The sequence below is a fragment of the Meles meles genome, chromosome 10 (assembly GCF_922984935.1).
Source record: "Meles meles chromosome 10, mMelMel3.1 paternal haplotype, whole genome shotgun sequence".
Taxonomy (NCBI): Eukaryota; Metazoa; Chordata; class Mammalia; order Carnivora; family Mustelidae; genus Meles; species Meles meles.
In genome coordinates, this window is record NC_060075.1 from 101327308 (window position 1) to 101347895 (window position 20588).

A 20588-nucleotide genomic window follows, 5' to 3' on the forward strand; every position below is an offset into this window, starting at 1 on the left:
CCATCTCATGAGTCCTATCAAGATGTCCAGGTGGTAAAGAACAGATGCCTCCTTCCAAAGCCAACATGAACATTCCAGCCACAGGAACAAGGCTCCTATAAAGCGGAGTCCTCACTGGGGTCAAGCCTTCAGGTGTCAGCCGCCCTGCCTGACAACCCCACTGGAATCTCAGGAGAATCACTGAGGTAAGCTCTTCTCATAGAAACTCTATGAGTTAATATGGGGCACTTGGCTGGCTCAGTCGGTTAAGCATCTACTTCCTGATTTTGCCTGAGGTCATGCTCTCAGGTTGTAAGATCCTTGCTTCAGGCTCTTTACCTGATGTGGAGCCTGCTTGAGATTCACTCTCTACCCTTCCTCCACGACTCATGGGCACTTGGGCACTCTTTCTCTCTCTCTTTTTTATTTTTTTTACTCTTTCTCTCTCTTAAAAGAAAGAAAGAAAGAAAGAAAGAAAGAAAGAAAGAAAGAAACTCTGAGATAATGAGTCTTTGTGTTTTTCCCCAGCCATTAAGCTGTGATGATTTGTTAATTAGTAAGAGATGACAACATGAAGAGGCATGTGTTTATTACAGACTGACAGCTGAAGGATTCAACAGGCAGGCAAAGTTTAGGAGGTAAGTTTCTTGTACCACAAAGCAAGGTGAGTGTCTTAGTAACTTGAAATAGTCCTTTCAGTTCTCACATTTTATGACTCGTTTTCTTTTGATTGTGTAGAAAATGCACTGAACTCTGGTATTTACTGGTACTGAAAGTTGCCCTTTGATACCGCTCCCTTGATGTTATGATTGACAATAAAGTAGTCTTTGACTTAAGCTTTTGAAGTCAATAAGCCTTATGGAATGTTTTTATTTTCTTCCTTTTATTTGTAGCTTATTGTAATTTAAATCAGCTATCATCAAGCACTGCAGGGGAACATTGTTACCTTGTACCTTTTATGGGGACTGAAGCTTCATTGTACTGATCAGTGGTAAGACCTTCAAGTATTATGAATATGTAACTTCCAGTCAGAATTTGCATGATGTTCAATGAGTGTGGAGAGATTCGGCCAGAAAGGCTTTTAGAGAAACTGTAAAAGAAAAAAAAAAAAAAAAAAAAGCTTATTTGTTTTCTGACTTATTTTAATGCTAATAGCAAATAAAATCACAAGACTGTTAAGGTCTTAAGAAAACCTTTGCTTTATTCATCCCTCCTTCCTCCAAAAATTGGTGAGGATTTGACCCTTTGAAAAACACTTGGTGTGGAAACTGGAATCAACAAGAACCAACAAGGCCCCACCTTGGTAACATCGCTGGGGGGGTAGTTGTCAATTTTATTTTTACAAGACCAGTGCTCTAACCCCTGAGCTATGGAGCCAACTCAATTTTATTTTTAATAGGTAACTAGGTCAGATTATAAAATAATTGTACATTTGTCAAGAGCTTTACAGATTAGTTGTTTATGAAATGATTTCGTTGCGGAAAATAATCAGACCTGTGAGAGACCAAGTGACACTCAGTGAGTAGGAGAACTTGGATTTATTTTATTGTGGTGGACCCAGATGAGCTCATGCTCAAAGTTCTGGGCCCCAGGTACTGGGGTTACAGGGTTTTTACAGGGGTGGGGGGGGATGCAAGGGGTCAGGTTCCAAGGGCTATGCTGCTGCTGGGAGGTGGGTTTAATCTGGGGGAGCAGGGGATTGTTTTAGGCTGTTAGGGCAGTTCAGGGAGCCTGTGGCAGGAAGCAGAAGCAGCTGGTTATCTCTTGGCCCCAGTAGGGCTTCTGGTTATCTCTAGCTATTGTTAGTAACGTGCCATCTTCTTGGGCCTCCTGGCCTGGGTAATTTTCCTCTTCAATTTCACTGGTATTATTTTTAAAACACAATAGTCTCACAAGCAAATTTGTTAATTTCAAGGAAAAAGTACAGAATTTCTTTCTTTCTTTCTTTCTTTTTTTTTTTTAATTAGTAGCTATGGAAGTCTACCTCCAAACACAGCATTTGTGTGTTAATCCCCATTCTGTGCCCATAATGTGACAGCTGCTGTGAGTCCATTGGAAATATAAAGCTACATAGGTTATTTCTTTTGTCCTCCAAAAATTTCAACAAGTAGTTCAGTAATGAAATGCCTGAACTGTAAATCCTATTAGATACATTTGCAAAGGAAGCACCTAAAAACACTCAAGTAGTCTGTAAATCAGGAGACTCCAATAGTGGATAATGTTGCAGCCAATGTTTAAAGCCTGTGCAGTAGTTAAATAAATAGAAAAGCAACTTGTCTCAAGTCAAGAGGATGGCCACAGACATCCTGGATGGGAATCCATTGGCAAAGGCACAGATGTCTAAACAGCATAACGTGCTCAAAAATTTACAAACAGCCCGGGATGGTGGAAGAAAGTATTGGGATACGTGTAGAGTAAGATTGAAACCATCTAAAAAGGCAGGGGCCAGTTCATAAAAAGGTTTACCGGCTGAACTACGGATATGGGCTTTCACCCTGGAACCTGCAGTCCACCTGTGAAACATTTCAGAGGGGTTCATTTCCTAATCGGTTTCTAATCAAGACGTTGGAAACAACACAGAGAGTGGATTTAATGTGAATCACACTGCAGGATTTGGGAAAATAATTCAAATGTAAGGATAAGGGTTTGAGAACTGAGACATTAGGAGCCTGTCAAAAAGCACGGTCTGGGGGCACCTGGGTTAAGAGCCTGCCTTCAGCTCAAGTCATGATCCCAGGGTCCAGGGATCCAGCCCTGCTTCGGGCTCCCTGCTCAGTGAGGAGCCTGCTTCTCCTTCTCCCTCTGCTGCTCTGCCTGCTTGTGCTCTCTCACTCTTCCTCTGTCAAATAAATAAATAAAATCTTAAAAAAAGAAGCAGGTTCTGCGGGGGTGCTTTTTGAGGTCGGCTCGATTGGGATGATCATCCTGCTCTCTTTCTCCTGCAAACCCCTCCCAAGTCCAACAATAGCAGATTTAGACTTTTACTTTAAATCTGTAAGGAGTGTTCTTTGAATGGGTTATTTAGTATTATAAGTGAATAAAATCCACGAAAGGGGTCAGCCATGAGCTTCTATTCAAGAAGAGGTGTTGAAAACCTAACAAACATTTTCACCAAGGCTTGCATCCCCGGTCAGTAAACACAAGACCATCCCCTGATTGCCATTGTGTGGTTGCTCCTACCAGGTTCTTGCAAATGGAGAATTTTCTGAAATGTCCTAGGGTCAGTGCCCATTCACTAAACATCAGCCACATTTTCCAAGTTGAATGTAATGATAGAAATCAAATTAAGCTTTATCTTTCTTGTTTTCTACCTCAGGAGTTTACCTAAAATATTTAATGAGGTTGTGGTGAGAACTGGTGTCTTGAAAAGTGTTTTTTTTCCCCCCCTGCCTATAACCCCAGAAATCTCTCGCTTTATCTACTGCCAAAACACAAGCTATGTTGAGAAGATTTATAAGGGGAAAATGTGAAGTAATATTTTAAATTAAGGTGTCAGTGTTCTGAGATTCGCATTTGAGCTAGAAAAGAATTTGCGGATATGTCTTTAAAAAATGGTGATAGATGCAGTGTTCCGAGATTCGAGATTCGTTGTTTATGTACCACACCCAGTGCTCTATGCAGTACATGCCCTCCTTAATACCCACTACCAGGCTCACCCAAAAACCAATGATATATTTCATAGTGACTAACATGACACGATAGAAAAAATATGAAAAGAAAAAAAAAGGTAAAGTAAAATACAAAATAGAAATTAAAAAAAAATGGTAATGGAGCAGGTTTCAAGACGAAGGGCAGGGGCGCCTGAGTGGCTCAGTGGGTTAAGCCTCTGCCTTCGGCTCAGGTCATGATCCCAGGGTCCTGGGATTGAACCCCACACTGGGCTCTCTGCTCAGCGGGAAAGCAGCTTTCCCCTCTCTGCCTCTCTGTCTGCTTGTGATCTCTGTCTGTCAAACAAATAGATAAAATCTTAAAAAGAGAAAAAAAAATAAGAGCAGAAAGGGCCAAATCTTTTAGCCAAAAGGAAAAATAAAAGAGAGAGAGAGAGAAACAAAAATAAGAACAAAACCAGTCAAGGCTATTGTGATGAGTAGATGAATGCTGGCCAAAGATGTCAGTGTCCTAATTTCCAGTGGCTATGAATATGTTCCATTGCATGTCATGTAGAAATTTAAGTTAGTCGCTTAGCTAATCAACTGACTTCAAGATAAGAAAATTCTATTCTGTGGGGCGTCTGGGTGGCTCAGTTGGTTAAGCGGCTGCCTTTGGCTTGGGTCGTCATCCCAGGCTTGGGTTGCTCCAGGATGGAGCCCCATATCAGGCTCTCCGATTGGTGGGAATCCTGCTTCTCCCCCTCCCTCTGCCTGCTGCTCTGCCACTTGTGCTCTCTGTCTCTCTGTCAAATAAACAAATGAAATTTAAAAAAAAAAATTGTTCTAGGTTATCTCTGTAAGTCTACGAAATCACAAAGGTCCTCAAATGAGGGAGAAGGAGGCAGAAGAGTCAGAGAGATGGCAGCATGAGAAAAATTCAGTGGCTTTGCTGGGGTTTTTTTGTTTGTTTGCTTTTTGTTTGTTTTAAATATTTTATTTGTTTATTTGAAGAGAGATGACAAGTTGGCAGAGAAGCAAGCAGCCGGGGGGAGCAGTCTCCTTGCTGAGCAGAGAGCCCGATGTGGGGCTCGATCCCAGGATCCCAAGATCATGACCTGAGCCAAAAGCAGAGGCTTTAACCCACAGAGCCACCCAGGGGGTGGGCCCTGCTGGTTTCAAATATGGAGACAAGTAACAAGCCAAAGAATGCAGGCAGCTTCTAGGACCTGGGTTTTCCCCTCGAGCCGCTATAAGGATGCATCGTTGCACACACCTTGATTTTAACCCAATGAGATTCATTTTAGACTTCTGAACCCCAGGAAAACGGTAAGAGAATAAATTTGCATTAAACGGCAGTAAGTTGTTACAGCAGCAGTAGAAAACCAACACGTTTCTCCGTAAGTCCATTTGTTCATTTGGAGTTTATTGTTAGGTCTTATACATGACACATCCACGTGACATTCATAGGTGACAAGGCACGTATTGTTTATTTTGAAGTGGAGCATCTACTGCGCTTCGCGTCGACACCTGGATTCGCTGAGGTATTTCTTTGTCTCCGTTTCTCTCACTGCCTCCTACAACAAAGCCTCTCCCACGTAGAAACACCAAGTTTGGAATTTCGGTGTTCAAAATAGAATATCGTATATTCTAGGGTGCTGTGACTTATATACAATATTTCCCCAAATATGCTCTTTGACAGTCACCTTCCTACCCCATGAGTTTCACTGAAATGTTAAATAGCATTTCCTCAGTGTTGCAATTCCGACTTATAAGAGAATCCAAAGACAAAAATTGATGAGAAACAAAAGCAATTTTTACGCAGTTGCTACATTGTTGTTGATTTTTTAAATTATGTTGTTTTGTCTACTCCCCTTTTTTAAAGATAGATTTTTTTTAAAAGATTTTATTTATTTTTTTTGACAGAGAGAGACACAGTGAGAGAGGGCACAGAAGAGGGGGAGTGAGACAGGGAGAAGCAGGTTCTCCGCTGAGCAGGGAGCCCCATGTGAGGCTCGATCTCAGGACTCTGGGATCATGACCTGAACCAAAGGCAGATGCTTAACAACGGAGCCACCCAGGTGCCCCTTGTTTATGTCCCCTTAATGGCCATAAATTCTTCCCTTAGAGTTACTAGCTGCTTAGTAGAACTGAACTAGGAATTGTCAGTGGTCATGTAGGAACTCCAGCATTTGTGGAATAAATATATTAAGTGGCGATTGGTCCCGCAAAGCTACTTCTGTCAGTCCCTGCAAATACTTCTAAACTGTCCTCTTCTATATTCTTCAGATGCTATTCAACAATAATACGTGGCTCTTCATTAGTCATGTTATTTATACGATAGGACTGAGTTTGCATGTAAGAACTTGAAAGAAAAGGCTAGTTTTGAAGAAGAAATAATCAGGACCCTCTGGTGCTTCATTATTTAGGCCAAGGAGACAGGGCAGAGAGGGCAGGGGGCAAGGAGAGGACAAGGATTCAGAAGTGGCTCTACACGCATTTCCATGTTTTGCAGTCAGGGGGGCAGACTTTAAGGAGGGGGATAGTTTGTTCAGAATGTAAATTAATTCCATTTTAGATAAAATGTATTTGAGTTTTGGAGTTAGTCCTGGGATCAAGCCCCGCATCAGGCTCTCTGCTCCACGGGTAGCCTGCTTCCCTCTCTCTCTCTGCCTACTTGTGATCTCGGTCTGTCAAATTAACAAATAAAATCTTTTAAAAAAATAAAATTATAATATATAATTACACATAATTAAAATAAAATATATGATATATAAAATTAAAACAAAAATATTTTATTCCTCTCTTTTTCTCCCTCTCTCTGTGCTAGGATACCATAACAAAATGGCCCATGTCACAGATTTGGTGGGTTACACAACAGAAATTAATTTTCTTATGGTTCTTCATTTTGGAAGTGCAAGTTAAGTTGCCAGCAGTGTTGGTTTTTCCTAAGGCCCCTCCAGGCCCTGCTGCCTTCCCACTGTCCTCACATGGCCTCTTCTCCATGTATACGACGTCTTTGTGCCTCTTCCTCTTACATGGGGACACCAGCCCTATTGGATTAGGCCCACTTAAAATGGCATTTAAGCTGAATCACCTCTATAAAGGTCCAGTCTCCAAAAACAGTCACATGCAGGGTGGGGTGTCAGCATATGAATTTTGCAGGAGGCACAATTTAGTCAAGTAATCCTACAGACACAGATGGTCAACATCCCCAGCTCGTGACGATGAAGGCCATTAGTTCAGAATCGGATACTCGACTTAGGAATGGACATTTGTGAGCCTAAATTTTTCTGTCTGTACCTGCCTGTCAGGCACAGAAGATACTCGGTGGTAACGACTGAGTAAGCAAAATTGAATTTCCGGGCTGAGACCCCTGTGATTTGGCAGCTGGAGGATCGTACACGTTGATGAGAATGTTTGTGGAGAGGAACAAGGTGAAGTTTCACAGAAACAGTGAAACCCTGGCCCGAGGAGCAGCTCGTTACTTCCAGTCATGCTCCAGCTTCCAGATCACTGAGCTTTTCCTGAGTAACTTCAAACGTACCTGATACTTTAAAATACTTCCTTCTTCTTTTTTTTTTTTTTTAATATTTCCTTCTTTTTGAAAAAGTCACACCTGGGTGTTAGTTTGTGCCAGCCAACATAAATTAAAAAACAAAAACAAAACAAAACAAAAAAAACAAGGAGAGAAGAAAGCAAGAGAGGAATAAAGTCTGTGAAAGTACAAGCACAGCTTTCGGTTCATTTGAACATCAAGCGAAGAGACATAGTTCTGCGTAGAACACGAGCTTGGTTCAACAGTATGAGAAAAATAAACCCAAGTTCCTATCTATTCCTCAACCCTAGTATGAATTTAAGAACAAGTGAAATAAACAAATACAAAGTCTCCTCCCTAAAGCAATGGATAATAACCAATCGACCAAACAAAAATAACTTTCTGTAAAGTCTGCCCTTCCTTGGGGAAAGTAAATAATGGGCAGACCGTGTTGAATGGATTTGAATTAGATATAATCCTAACATTTCTGATTACAACGATCTATGAGAAGAAACATATACGATGCATGGGCTTTGAATGAGAGAACTTTGTGTTCTCCTCTGTCATGTGTAAATCTATACTCTTCAAGCTCAGCACACCCTCCGTCAGGAGAGGACAACTGAGATTGCTGGAACGTTGTAATGTGTTCCTTATAAATGGTAGAGACCATCACCATTGTCATTCTTCCTATCCTGACTGAGGACCCCTGCCACATCCAGTCTACTCCAACAAAACGCTGTGATGCTTTGTTGCCTTGCCTCTGTATCCTGGCAGTCTGCTCGCTTTGGCTGTAGAGATGCACTTAGGCTTAGTACATGTTCAAGACATTCCTCTCTTCTAGTGAAAAGGGACGGCAGGGCCCTGTGTTTGCCCCATCTAGAGCCCGATGATAGATTGATTCTCCTAGGCTTCCCGAATGAATGGGACGCCAAATGGCAAACCAGCTGCAGTGGAAATGAGGGGCAAGAGAATCTTCACAGTGAAGCTGGTGCCTACCCAGGCTGATTCTAGCAGTACTGAAAGACCCAGCCGGGTTAAAAGGGAGGGTAGGTCAGAGTAGTTGAGATTGGGTAGGTACTCTGAGATCAGTTGACTGATGCCTGTATACAGTGCAGAGTTGCTCTGGCTTTGCTCTATAATCCTCACTATTTGTCTTCTTTCCTTGTATGATAACCAAGCTATGTTTGAGGCAAGGAAAGGGTTCCTGTGCAAGACAACATATTTTCCCAAAGGTTGATATATTCACCATTTTCGGTTTTGAAATGTCATACATAGGTAATAAGGGATACTAGGAGAAGTTAGAGCAGGGTTTGCATTTTCAGTTCAGAAAAGGTATATGATGAATTTTAAATTTTAAATATTTTTAATGTTTAAATATGTTTTAAAATATTTAAAACATATATCTCCTTTGCATCTCTGTGACAAGCCATCTGCACTCACAGTTTATAGATCTCAGATGTATCACTGGGGTGGGGAGAGATCTATCTATCTATCTATCTATCTATCTATCTATCGAGCTTTCCAAACAGCCAAGTATTTTCTGTGAGAAGTGCATTATCCCTTGATAATCAGGCTAATTGTCTGGAATGCATTATTTTCCCCCACATTTCAATGGTCATGCACGTGTTGATCAGAGTTTTAAGGAAACTGTAAGAGCGGCGAAAACAATGCTGTATTTTCCTCCTAGAATTGTGTTTCGTGGTCCTGACTCTGCATGACCTCTTGTCTCACATTGTGAAAATATAAATGTGATCTTGAGGTGGCAACAGCAAAAGTCAAAGTTTATTTCTTGCTGGCTGAGTTCAGTTAGCATCATTACTCTTGGTGGTTCTTGTCGAGGGAGAATGAACTGAAGGATGAAATGTCAGCGTAGAGAGTGCTGCAGCGAAAACTCCTAATTGGGCTGCATTACAGAAAGAGAAGACTCAACCATTGGCTCCACTGGCTATGGTCACTACCTCTTTTTTTTTTTTTTTTTTTTTTGATTTATTTATTTGACAGAGAGAGAAAGAAGCAGCAGAGGGATAAGGAGAAGCAGATTTCCCTGCTGAACAGGGAGACTGATGCAGGACTCAATCCCAGGACCCTTGGGACCATGACCTAAGCCAATGGCAGACCCTTTACCCACTGAGCCACCCAGGTGCCCCCGGGGTCACTACTTCTGTTCAATTTCAATTGCAAAATAAATGTTTCTAATAAACATGAAAGCTATTGACTTCTTGAGTTGTGTATCACTTTTTCGAAGTCATTTGTAAAATCTGAGTATTTCAAGTGAAACCAGTGAGACTTTCTTATCACTAAGAGGTTACAAAATGTATTTCAATAGTGATAATAATATTGTTTTCTGACTAGCACATTATTTTTATTTAATTTATTTATGTATTTATGAATGTTTGTATGTAGGTATATATTTTTGTTTAGAGGGGGGAGGGGCAAAAGGAGAGAGAGAATCCCGAGCAGAACCAATGTCTAGTGCAGAGACCAACGAGGTACTCTATCTCATGACCCTGAGATTATGACCCAAGCCAAAATCAAGAGTGGGATGCTTAACTCACTGAATCATCCAGATGCCCCTAGCATGTTGTATTTAAATGTCTTAATAATGGAATGTAAATAGAAATATCAGTCTGTTCAATAAGAAAACAGAATATAATCAACCTATAATAACCTACAATAACCTACAATCAGGTTTTGAAGTACTAATTACATATTTTACTCTTTAGTACAATATGCTACTTTTCATATGAAGATGAATAATATTTCCCCTTAATATTAGTTTCATTAATAATTATTAATTGTTATCATTTTGAATAACAAAAGATCTTTGGTTACTAAAAATTGTCAGTATGATTACTTCATTTTCAATGATTAATATGTTGGCATTTGATTTATAACGATTTTATTACTGTATATTTTGCAACATTCTTTTTCTAGAAACATAAAAATTCTTCTCTTTTCTTATGCCATACAATAGTGTATAAATATAACCATCTCAGTTTTAGAATGTTAAAGTCCTTAACAATCTGTTTAGAAAATTATTCATTTTGTAAAAGAATTAAATGTAGAAAAGTAGCACTTTGTACATTTTTAAACCAAATCAAATAGCTTAGAACTTTTTGCATGTTGACAGTTGATTTTGTAATGTCCCCGCAGATATCTAAGTAACTGTATTTGTTTCATTTAGCCTCTTTACGTGGGAAATTTGTTAAACTCTAATCTGAAAATATTCAAGTGAAAGATGCTTATATTTATTCCAGAAAGCTTATAACTAGTATGTATTTTCTATCAAATATTTGGGTCTCTGTAATACATTTCTGCATTAGAGAGAGATATATGTATATAATCAACCTATAATAACCTACAATAACCTATAATGAGGTTTTGAAGTACTAATTACATATTTTACTCTTTAGTACAATACGCTACTTTTCATATGAAGATGAATAATATTTCCCCTTAATATTAGTTTCATTAATAATTATTAATTGTTATCATTTAGAATAACAAAAGATCAATTTTATTGAGACTTTTTTCTCAATAATTAATTAATTAATTAATCAATTAAAAGAAAAAAGAATGACTTTTTTCTTTTAATCAATGCTGCTATTCTATATTTGTATACTTGTTAGCAAACTCAGCTAATCTTTTACAAATTTTAAAGAGGAAATATATTTTTAAAAAGCATAAATAAATTTTCCAGATGCATGTACAGAGACACTGGCAGCCAAATAAAGTGATTGTGTAGCTGTCTACAGATAGATGAGACTATTTGAATGAAAGAAAAATAATGATGTAAAAGCAGCCTTTAGAGCTAAAAGGCAGATGTGCAGTAGTATATAATCCATGTGGAAAGTTACAAGAGAGAATCGTATTCGTTAAGAGAATGTGGTTGGAGATTTCTGGACACTGCTTTAGTAAACAGAGATAAACCTCAACTGATCATTAAGTGAAAATTATTGAGGGTTAGAGACACCTTATGGGAAGAGAAAAGATTACATTTTGGGGAGTAGCTGAGAGTGACCGTGACCAATAGGGGGACTGTGATAGAATGCACTGAATGACATCTTTAGCCAGAAATTTAGAGAATCTCTCTCAATTCTTCCTAGAACCAGGATTCGTTTTTCCTTTGTTTTGCTTGCAGGAAAAAGTATAAAATTTATAAATTTTCTCATTTATCATCCCTATTCCAAGATGGAGGCATATCATAATCTGGGTATTGTTTTTGAAGGTGGATATCAGTAGTGAAAAGTTATGTGCTTTTAATGCTCATCCTGAAATAGAACTTGGTTGTCACTGTATCCAAAGTCTTCTTGCCTGGCTTACACTTAAAAAAATGATGAGGAATCAATTAAATACCAAGTAATAATTCTAAAAGACTGGGTATTTATGGTGACAGACATATCATCTATCTAACTTCCACACTAACCTTCAGATTGTGGCCATGGGGACAAGGTTAACCTTCCATAAACATTTTTATTCCATGGATATTTACCCAAAATGACTTTGGGATGAGTTGTGCGATGGATGTGGTCAAGGGTTGTAGAAGTAGATAGTATCTTACAGGCTTCACACTCAGCTGACTCAACTGCATTAATATTTTCTGGAAAAAAATTACAATAGAGAGTATAAAATTATTGCTGAAATACTGCACAACTTTAAAGTACATTCGCTTACTTTTGAATACTAATTATCACTATATCCTGTGCATTATTTTTTTCCCAGAGTCAAAGATAATATAACAATATTCTTTCAGAAGAAAAGCCCAGCACAACCCTAACAATTAATGTATCGTTCTTATGTAAACTAGAGGTGGGAAATCACATTATAGTCTCTTCTTCATAAAACTGATTGGCTTCTAGATCCTGGAAAGATATGAGACTTCAGCTAGTATCAGAGTTTTCATTATGCTGAGAGTGTTTCTTCTGCCAGCAGCTGCCTTAGTTAGAACAGTATATAGAAACAGTTTTGAATGATCTTGCTGACTTTCTGGAGAGAAGGAATGTAGGATCCCTCTGCTAATGAGTCTTTAGAAGATTTTGACCAAATGTTTTATGAAAACTTTCAAAAACTCATTGCTAATAAAGTATCAGTTGTAATAATAAACCCAAAACTGCTCAAAAAAAATTGTATTTTGCTGTAACTTTAATCAGTCCAATAAGGAAAAACATTGTGTTGTTAATGGACAAATAAAACTTTTCCTTCATGGAATATTTTGTGATTGTATATATAAAACATGAAAAGTTATTATAATTACAAATTAAATTTAGTAAGTTTGTTTGATACAGTATCCATTAAAAATTAAGTATATGTATGTTTTACTGCAACAAAATACAAATTTTAGACATATTCTTTATAATAGCATCAAAAATCAAATACATAGAAAAATGTCTATACTAAAATGTCTACACTAAACCTAAAACAATTTTATTTCAGCTCAGGTCATGATCTCAGGATTGTGTGCATTGGGCTTTGTGCTGAGTGTGGAGCGTGTTTGGGATTCTTTCTCTCCCTTTTCCTCTGCTCCTCCTCTCCTGCTCTCTCTCTAAAAATAAAGACAAAAACAAACAAAAAGACAAAAACAATTTTGTAAGAAAAATGCCTATAAAAATAATGTATATGCCAATTAGCATCAGTTATTACATTTTATTCATATTAAATATGTATTACTACTAGTATTCAATATTTTTTTAAAGTTCAACTTTTATTTTTAACAAAGATTTTAGGGACGCCAGTGTGGCTCAGTTGGTTAAGCTCCTGTTTCAGCTCAGGTCATGATCTCAGGGTCCTGGGATTGAAGTCTACATGGGTCTCTCTGCAGGCAAGGAGCCTGCTTCTCCCTTTGCCTCTCCCCCTGGTTTGTGCTCTCTCTTGCTCACTCTCTCTCTCTCTCACATAAACAAATAAATAGATAAACACATAAATAAATAAACAAATACATACATAAATGAATGATTTTATTTATTTATTTCAGAGAGAGAGAATAGTGTGAGTAGTGGGAGAGGTAGAGGGGGAGGGAGAGAGAAACGGGAGCAGACTCAGCACTGAGCATAAGCCTTTGGCAGGGCTTGATACCACGACCCTGAGATCATGACCTGAGTCAAAACCAAGAGTCAGATGTTTAACTGGCTGAGCTACCCAGGCACCCCCAAAATTCAACTTTTAATTAGCAATTCAATGTTCACCAAATTCCTTGGGTGTGGCTGCATGACTAATTTTGTGAATGTGCTTTAACTAAAGTGAGGTATACTGGATCCTGGCTCAGGTAGTTAAAAACTCTTAGTTAACTCTTCATGTCTCTCTCTTCCCCTATCTTACCCAAGGAGACCACGTGTTGATCTGTTGGAACCACCTGATGGAAGCAGATGGCTCTGAATCATGACAGGGAGAAAGAGGTTATAGAGAATCTTCAAAATAATGGACTTTGTGTGAGCAAGAAATAAATGCTCATCTGCAAGCCACTGATATTTCTGGTTTTATTTGTTACTGTGGCATAACTTAGTCCAACCTAGCTAATGTGTCCTCTATCTCTCTGATAAAGAAGAAAAACTGCACACGTGGAAGAATTAAGTGAAATATGCATGTGTAGAGGTCACTCCTTCAGATTCATCAAATACCTGACTGAGTGAAGAAACACTGGGGAAAACACCATGAAAAGAGGTTGCACGATCCCAATAGTTCTCATGTGGTGGAAAAGGGAAATAGTAAAACATTTAATATTTACATTTAAAGTATTAGTGAGAAACTGTTGTGAGGTAAATTGATACAACATTTTCGGGAGGCAATTAAGTAGTATATATAAATAATTAAATTGCACAGATTCTTTTGCCCAGCAATTTCACTTCTAGAAATTGATCCTCCAGAAATAATACATGTATGTGTTCAAGAAAGTGTATTTAAAAATTTGTGGGAGATTATAAATATCCTAAATATTCAATACTAGGAAATTGTTTAAATAGTCAGTTATTTCATTCACATTAGAATGTTATAGACTTTATTTTTGAGGCTTTGTGGGCCATAGGGTCTCTCTCATAACTTCTTTTTTATTTATTAATTTTCTGTTAACATATAATGCATTTCGAATTCTATATACTTTTAACAATAAAGAGATAGATTTATATATCTTGACATGATATGATAGATTCTTTGGTAGGCAGCCTCTGAGATGGCCCTAAGGATCCCTGCCTCCTGGTATTCGTACGCTGGTTTAATCACCTCTGCTTTTCATGTGGGTTTGATCTAGTGACTTTCTCTGGTTAACAGATATGACAAAAAGGGCACCTGGGTGGCTCAGTGGGTTAAGCCTCTGCCTTCAGCTTGGGTCATGATCTCAGGGTCCTGGGATTGAGTCCCACATTGGGCTCTCTACTCAGCTGGGATCCTGCTTCCACCTCTTTCTCTCTCTGCCTACTTATGATCTCTCTCTGTCAAATAAATAAATTAAATCTTAATTTAAAAAAAACCAGATATGGCAAAAGTAATAGATGACACTTCCAAGGTTAGGTTCCAAAAAGACATGCTTCTGTCTTGCTCTGTATTGCTCTCTTACTGATTTGCTTTTAGGAAAGTCAGTTGCCATATTGCAAGCTGACCTACAGAGAGGTCCCTATGTCTCCCACCATATCTGGTACATGGTAGACTTTAAAAAGATAGGTGTTAAATATTTTTATTTATGTATTCAGCAAATATTTACTGAATATCTATATGTGAGGCATTATGAAACTCTGGAGATGCAGTGCTGAGCTAGGGGACACAGACCTTCCTCCTGTAGAGTACAGCCCAGGAAGGAAGACCAACATGGGGAAAGCAAAGAGAACAGACTGTGGGAGAGTTGTGGGGTGGGAATAACCAAGGACTTTTAGGGGTAATGAGTAATGGTGGCTGAAGCAGAGTGAGGGAGAAAGAGTTGATAAAACGTGAGGCTGAAGGGTGGGCAGAAGCCACGTGAAGACATTTTGATTAAGTGCTATGTGAATGCACAGGAAGAATTTTGAGTAGGCAGGAGACCATTGTTTTGCTTATTGTCTTTATTACACAGACATAATTGACATATCATATTATATTAGTTTCAGGAATCATAATGACTCCTACCTGTGTTACTACGAAATGAACACTGCAATAACTCTAGTTAACATCCATCACTATACATCATTACGTTTTTTTCTCTAAGATCTATTCTTTTAGCAACATTCAAATATACAATACATTATTAACTATAGCCCCCATGCTGCACGTACATCCCATGACTTATTTGTTTTATAGTTGGGAATTTATACTTTTTACCTACTTCCTCCCGTTTCACCCGACCTCGGCTTCAGGTAACCCCCAATCTGCTCTCTGTTTCCACGAGCTCAGTTTGTTTGTTTTTTGTTTGGTTGGTCAGATATGCTTTTAGATTCCACATATAAGTGAGATCAAATGGTATTTGTTTTTGTGTGACTTATTTCACTTAGCATAACAACCGTAAGTTTCATCTGTTTTGTTGCAAAGGGCAAGATTTCATTCTTTTTTATAGGTAAATAATTTTCGTGTGTGTGTGTGTGTGTGTGTGTGTGTGTGTGTGCGTGCGCACGTGTGCATACGCCACAAAATATTCTTTATCCGTTCATCCATTGATGGATACCTAGGTAGTTTCCATATTTTGGCTATTGTAAATAATGCTTTGATGAACATGAGGATGCATTTACTTTTTTGACTTAGTGTTTTCATTTTTTTTCCAGATAATATCCAGAAATGGAATAGAAAGATCACATAATAGTTCTATTTTCAAATTTTTGAGGAACCTCCAAACTATTTTCCATAGTGGCTGCACCAATTTACATTTCCACCAACAGCGTATGAGTGATCTCTTCTTTTCCATGTTTTCACTGATACTTGTTTTTGATAACATTGTTTTTGATAATACCCATTCTGACAGGTGTAAGGTGATAAACCATTGTGGGTTTTTTAAATCATTTTTATTACGCTATAATGTATTATTTGCCCCAGGAGTACAGGTCTGTGAATCATCAGGCTTACACATTTCACAGCAAGCATTGTGGTTTTGATTTGCGTTTGATTAGTGATGATGAACATTTTTAATCTGCCTGTTGGCCATCTGTAGATCTTCTTTAGGGAAGGAGAAAAAGTCTACTCAGATCCTCTGCCCATTTCTTAATTGGACTGTTTGTTTTTTTCCTATGGAGTTTTGACTTCTTCATATATTTTGGATATTAACACTTTATCAGATAGATAATTTGCAAATATTTTCTTCCATTTGGTATGTTGTTTTTTCATTTTGCTGATGGTTTACTTTACTATGCAGAAGCTTTTTAGTTTGTTGTAGGCTCGCTTATTTAATCTAGCATTTGCTGTTTTGCTGTTGGTATCTAACCCAAAAAATCATTATTGAGACCAAACAAGGAGCTTGCCACCTATGTTTTCTCTTAAGCTTTATGATTTTTAAAAAAAATTTTTTTAATGTTTTATTTATTTGACAGAGAGAAATCACAACTAGGCAGAGAGGCAGGCAGAGAGAGAGGAGGAAGCAGGCTCCCTGCAGAGCAGAGAGCCCGTTGTGGGGCTCGATCCCAGGACCCTGGGATTATGACCTGAGCCGAAGGCCGAGGCTTTAACCCACTGAGCCACCCAGGCGCCTCAAGCTTTATGATCTTAATTTAAATCTTTGATTCATGATCAAGTGACTTTTTTGTATGGTGTGAGACAGTGGTGTGCTTTCACATTCCCAGTTGATACCTGCTCACCCTGGATTGTCTTCAGAAAGAATCCTCTTGGGTCGGTTTAGCAAGAACCCTTCTTACACCCAATGATTCCACTTAGTAATTTCCCCCCTACTAACTCCCACTCTGGTCCTTGGCTATAAATTCATACTGTCCATGCTGCCTTTGGAGGTTCAATCCAATCTCTCTCCTCTGCATTCTATTCTATTACAATTCTATTAGATTCTATAGAATTCTATTATAATTCTATTATAATTCTATAGAATTCTAAAATTCTATTATAATGTTGCCTGTGTCTATCTTATCATCCTCTCCCTGAATGAAGCCTTCCTTACCATGTTTTAACAAATTTCATTAAATCTTTCTTTGATAAACCACAATGTTCCCCGAAACCATTTAGGCAGAGTAAACTACTCTTGTCAGGTATGGAATCATAGGAACCCTCTTGAAACCCAAGTTCCCAGACACCAGCAAAGGGCCAATCTTGTAAACAGGCTTTAAGAACAGACAGTTAGGCTCACTGTGTGAACTCATTTATATCTGGTGGGGAAGAAGTAACAGAATCTCAGTGAAATGCCAGAGCCTAGATCTCAGCAGTGTCTTCAGTTATTTTGGTTTTTTTGTAGTAATTTTAAAAAAAAAATTTAAGATTTTATTTATTTATTTGGCAGACAAAGATCCCAAGTAGGCAGAGAGGCAGGCAGAGAGAGAGGAGGAAACAGGCTCCCTGCTGAGCAGAGAGCCGGATGCAGGGCTTGATCCCAGGTCCCTGAGATCAAGACCTGAACCCAGGTCCCTGAGATCATAACCTGAGACAAAGGCAGAGGCTTTAACCCACTGAGCCACCCAGGCACCCCAGGTTTTCTGTAGTTAAATAAGAGTGATATCACAGAGATAGTTCGGTGTTGAGCTTCCAAGGTGTAAAGTGCACTGAAAACATGATAAAAATAACAAATCCATGACAGTCTTCACAGTTCATGCTCTTTAAGCCAGATAAGAAGAAGGAAGGCAATTGTGGGCAAAGAAAGATATATATTAACTGTTTTTAAAGACCAGATAAAGGGGCATCTAAATGAGGCATTTAAAGATATGTGAGCCGCTGAATTGTCCTGCTGTAATTGGTAACCAGTTCTCCCTGTAACCAATTAATCTGGAGTACACCGGTATGTGCTAACATGTGAAAGAAAGTCTTTTGGTCCTACAAATGCAGTGTTTTTTATTTCCATTGACAGCCTACACTTCCAGGTTCTTCAATGGTTCTAATGGGTGCCATCCCTGTGACATTTTCTCAAGGTTAACACTTCTTTACTCCTAACACTGTGCTGACTTCTTGTCCCCACAAATAGGCAAGGCCAAACACAGGTGACAAGGGAGAGTACATCTATCCATTTAGAAGAGGTTTAAAGTTCCAATTTTAAGAATTACAATGCAAGGGGGAAAAACATAAAACAAAGGAAACAGAAATGTCTTAAGTCATTTTGTTTTTAATCTAGAGTAGCTTTGAACTCCTACATGCATAAGCAAACATATGAGATTAGAAATATCCCAGCTATAAACTGTTGGGCCATGGATGCTTTAAGAATGTAAATCTTTGCATGGTTACTATATAGCTAGTGTTGACATTTTTAAATTTGGTAGAAGGAAAAAATTATTACCAAACAATTATGGCTAAATTCTACATTAATTGATTAATTTTTAAATTTAATAAAAAGAATTCTTTTATTTTTTGTGCTAATTAATCCATAAACAAGAAAGATGAGCTAACAGAATTGCTTTTTAGAGGATGATGCTTACTTTTCTTTGCCACATACTTAACAGCCTTTTTACTTTTGTCTTTCTTAGGATGACATGCACAAAATGATAATGCATTCCACAAATTATTTGGCAGCTGGTGGTGGTATATTTAAGTCCATTAAATTAAGAGACAACTCACCAAGCTACCCTCCCCCAAATTACTCTATAAAGATAGGAGTAACAGTTCATAAAGCTGAATTTTTGCACAAACTATTAGATTTGAGTTTGAGACCTTAACTGCTCATAGACAAGTATTCTTTTTAGGTCTAGCTCACAATAGGATGTCCTTGCTGTGGGGGAAATGTACCCACATTAAAACTGCAAATTGATTTTTGATGAAATAAAGCTACCTGTATCCTAGAGAAAATGTGAGGCTTACTGAAGACAGGATTAAGCAGAAAAGTGAAACACCTGTGAAAATGAAATTAAAAAGGACCCCCCATTAGAGACATAAGGTTGTTTTGTGACACATGTGAATCCTGTTATCATAAATTATTTGAAAAATAGCTAGGTAAGGATAAAAATAAAAGTAATTATTCTTTAATAAAAAGTGTTACAGGGGCACCTGGGTGACTCAGTCAGTTAGGCATCTGACTTTGGCTCAGGTTATGATCTCGGGGTCCTGGGACCAAGCCCTGAGTAGGGCTCCCTGCTGAACAGGAAGTCTACTTCTCCCTCTTCCACTTCCCCCAGGCTTGTGCTCAATCTCTCTCTCTCAAATACATAAATAAAATCTTTTTTTTTTTTTTGGAAGGTGTTACAATAATACAAATAAATCTCTAGAACATTTTAAATTTAAAATAATAAACCTCTGTTGTCAGCTTTGACATCTAAAGAAACTAGAAGATGTCACCTCTATCCTCACGGGGACAATTTTATGACAACTTTCCTTGGACCCATCAGGGAACTGAGATCGTAGGGCAAATCATCCCAAAATCTGGGGAGGGAGGTAAAGTCAAAGTGTTACAACTAAGATCTGCTTTCCTGGAGTTGCTGGAACTATAACCTCTCAGGAACAGTTAGATTATAATTTTGAACAACACCAGAGGCTAAATAAGAACTAGTGTGAGAGTAGCAACAAGTGTTGTTGGAAGACTTAGGGAGGTCTCTGGACTTTTGTACATTTACACACCAGATATTATTCCAGATTTCATAGTAAATATCTGAGAAGGATTCCTCCTGGTTCTAGCAGGGGATGGGAAAGAGAATCCATTGTGAAATGTGCCCAGTGCTCCTTCATAAATGTCTACTTTTCAGGGGAAAGTCCTTTGCAAGACCTCTATCCCAACTGCAAAATGGGCCTTTTTCCAAGAGTAGCCCTATAAGCCTTATGATCTATTTTAATCGGAGGGAGGTGAGCTATACCACTGTGCAATCACTTATGAAGGTCATAGTCTGAAGACACAGGCCACCAAAAGACAGATTTAATCATAATTATAGAATGATCCCCCTGGCCCATACCTTGCAGCAACACCAGCAGGACTCCTGAAACACAATGATGGATTACAAATGAAAGTGCTGTACTGCTCAGATGCTCTTGGCAGAGGAGTACTTGGGAAAGCCCCAATAAATAGAGGAAATAACTGTAGGAAAGCTGGAGGAAGTTTAACCCCCTGGCACCTGCAGTTATAGCAAACATCAAACTCAGCACATCCCCAAGAAAGACTGATATGAATATTGACATTATAAACTACATAACTCAGCTCCTGTTACCTCAAAAAATCATATCCATTTTGACATTATATGGCATTCAGGAAAGACAAGAAAAATAATCTGAAGAGATAAAGCAATCATTAGAACCAGACTGAGATAGAATCAATAGCTAGAAAGAAAGAAACTTAATGAAATAAAAGATAATACTAGAAATCAAAGGCACTGGACAGAGTTCAAGAATGCTTTCGGTAGGCTCTCCAGTGAATCAGACATGACCAGCGAGAAAATTACTAAGCTTAAAGATAGGTCAATGGAAACTTC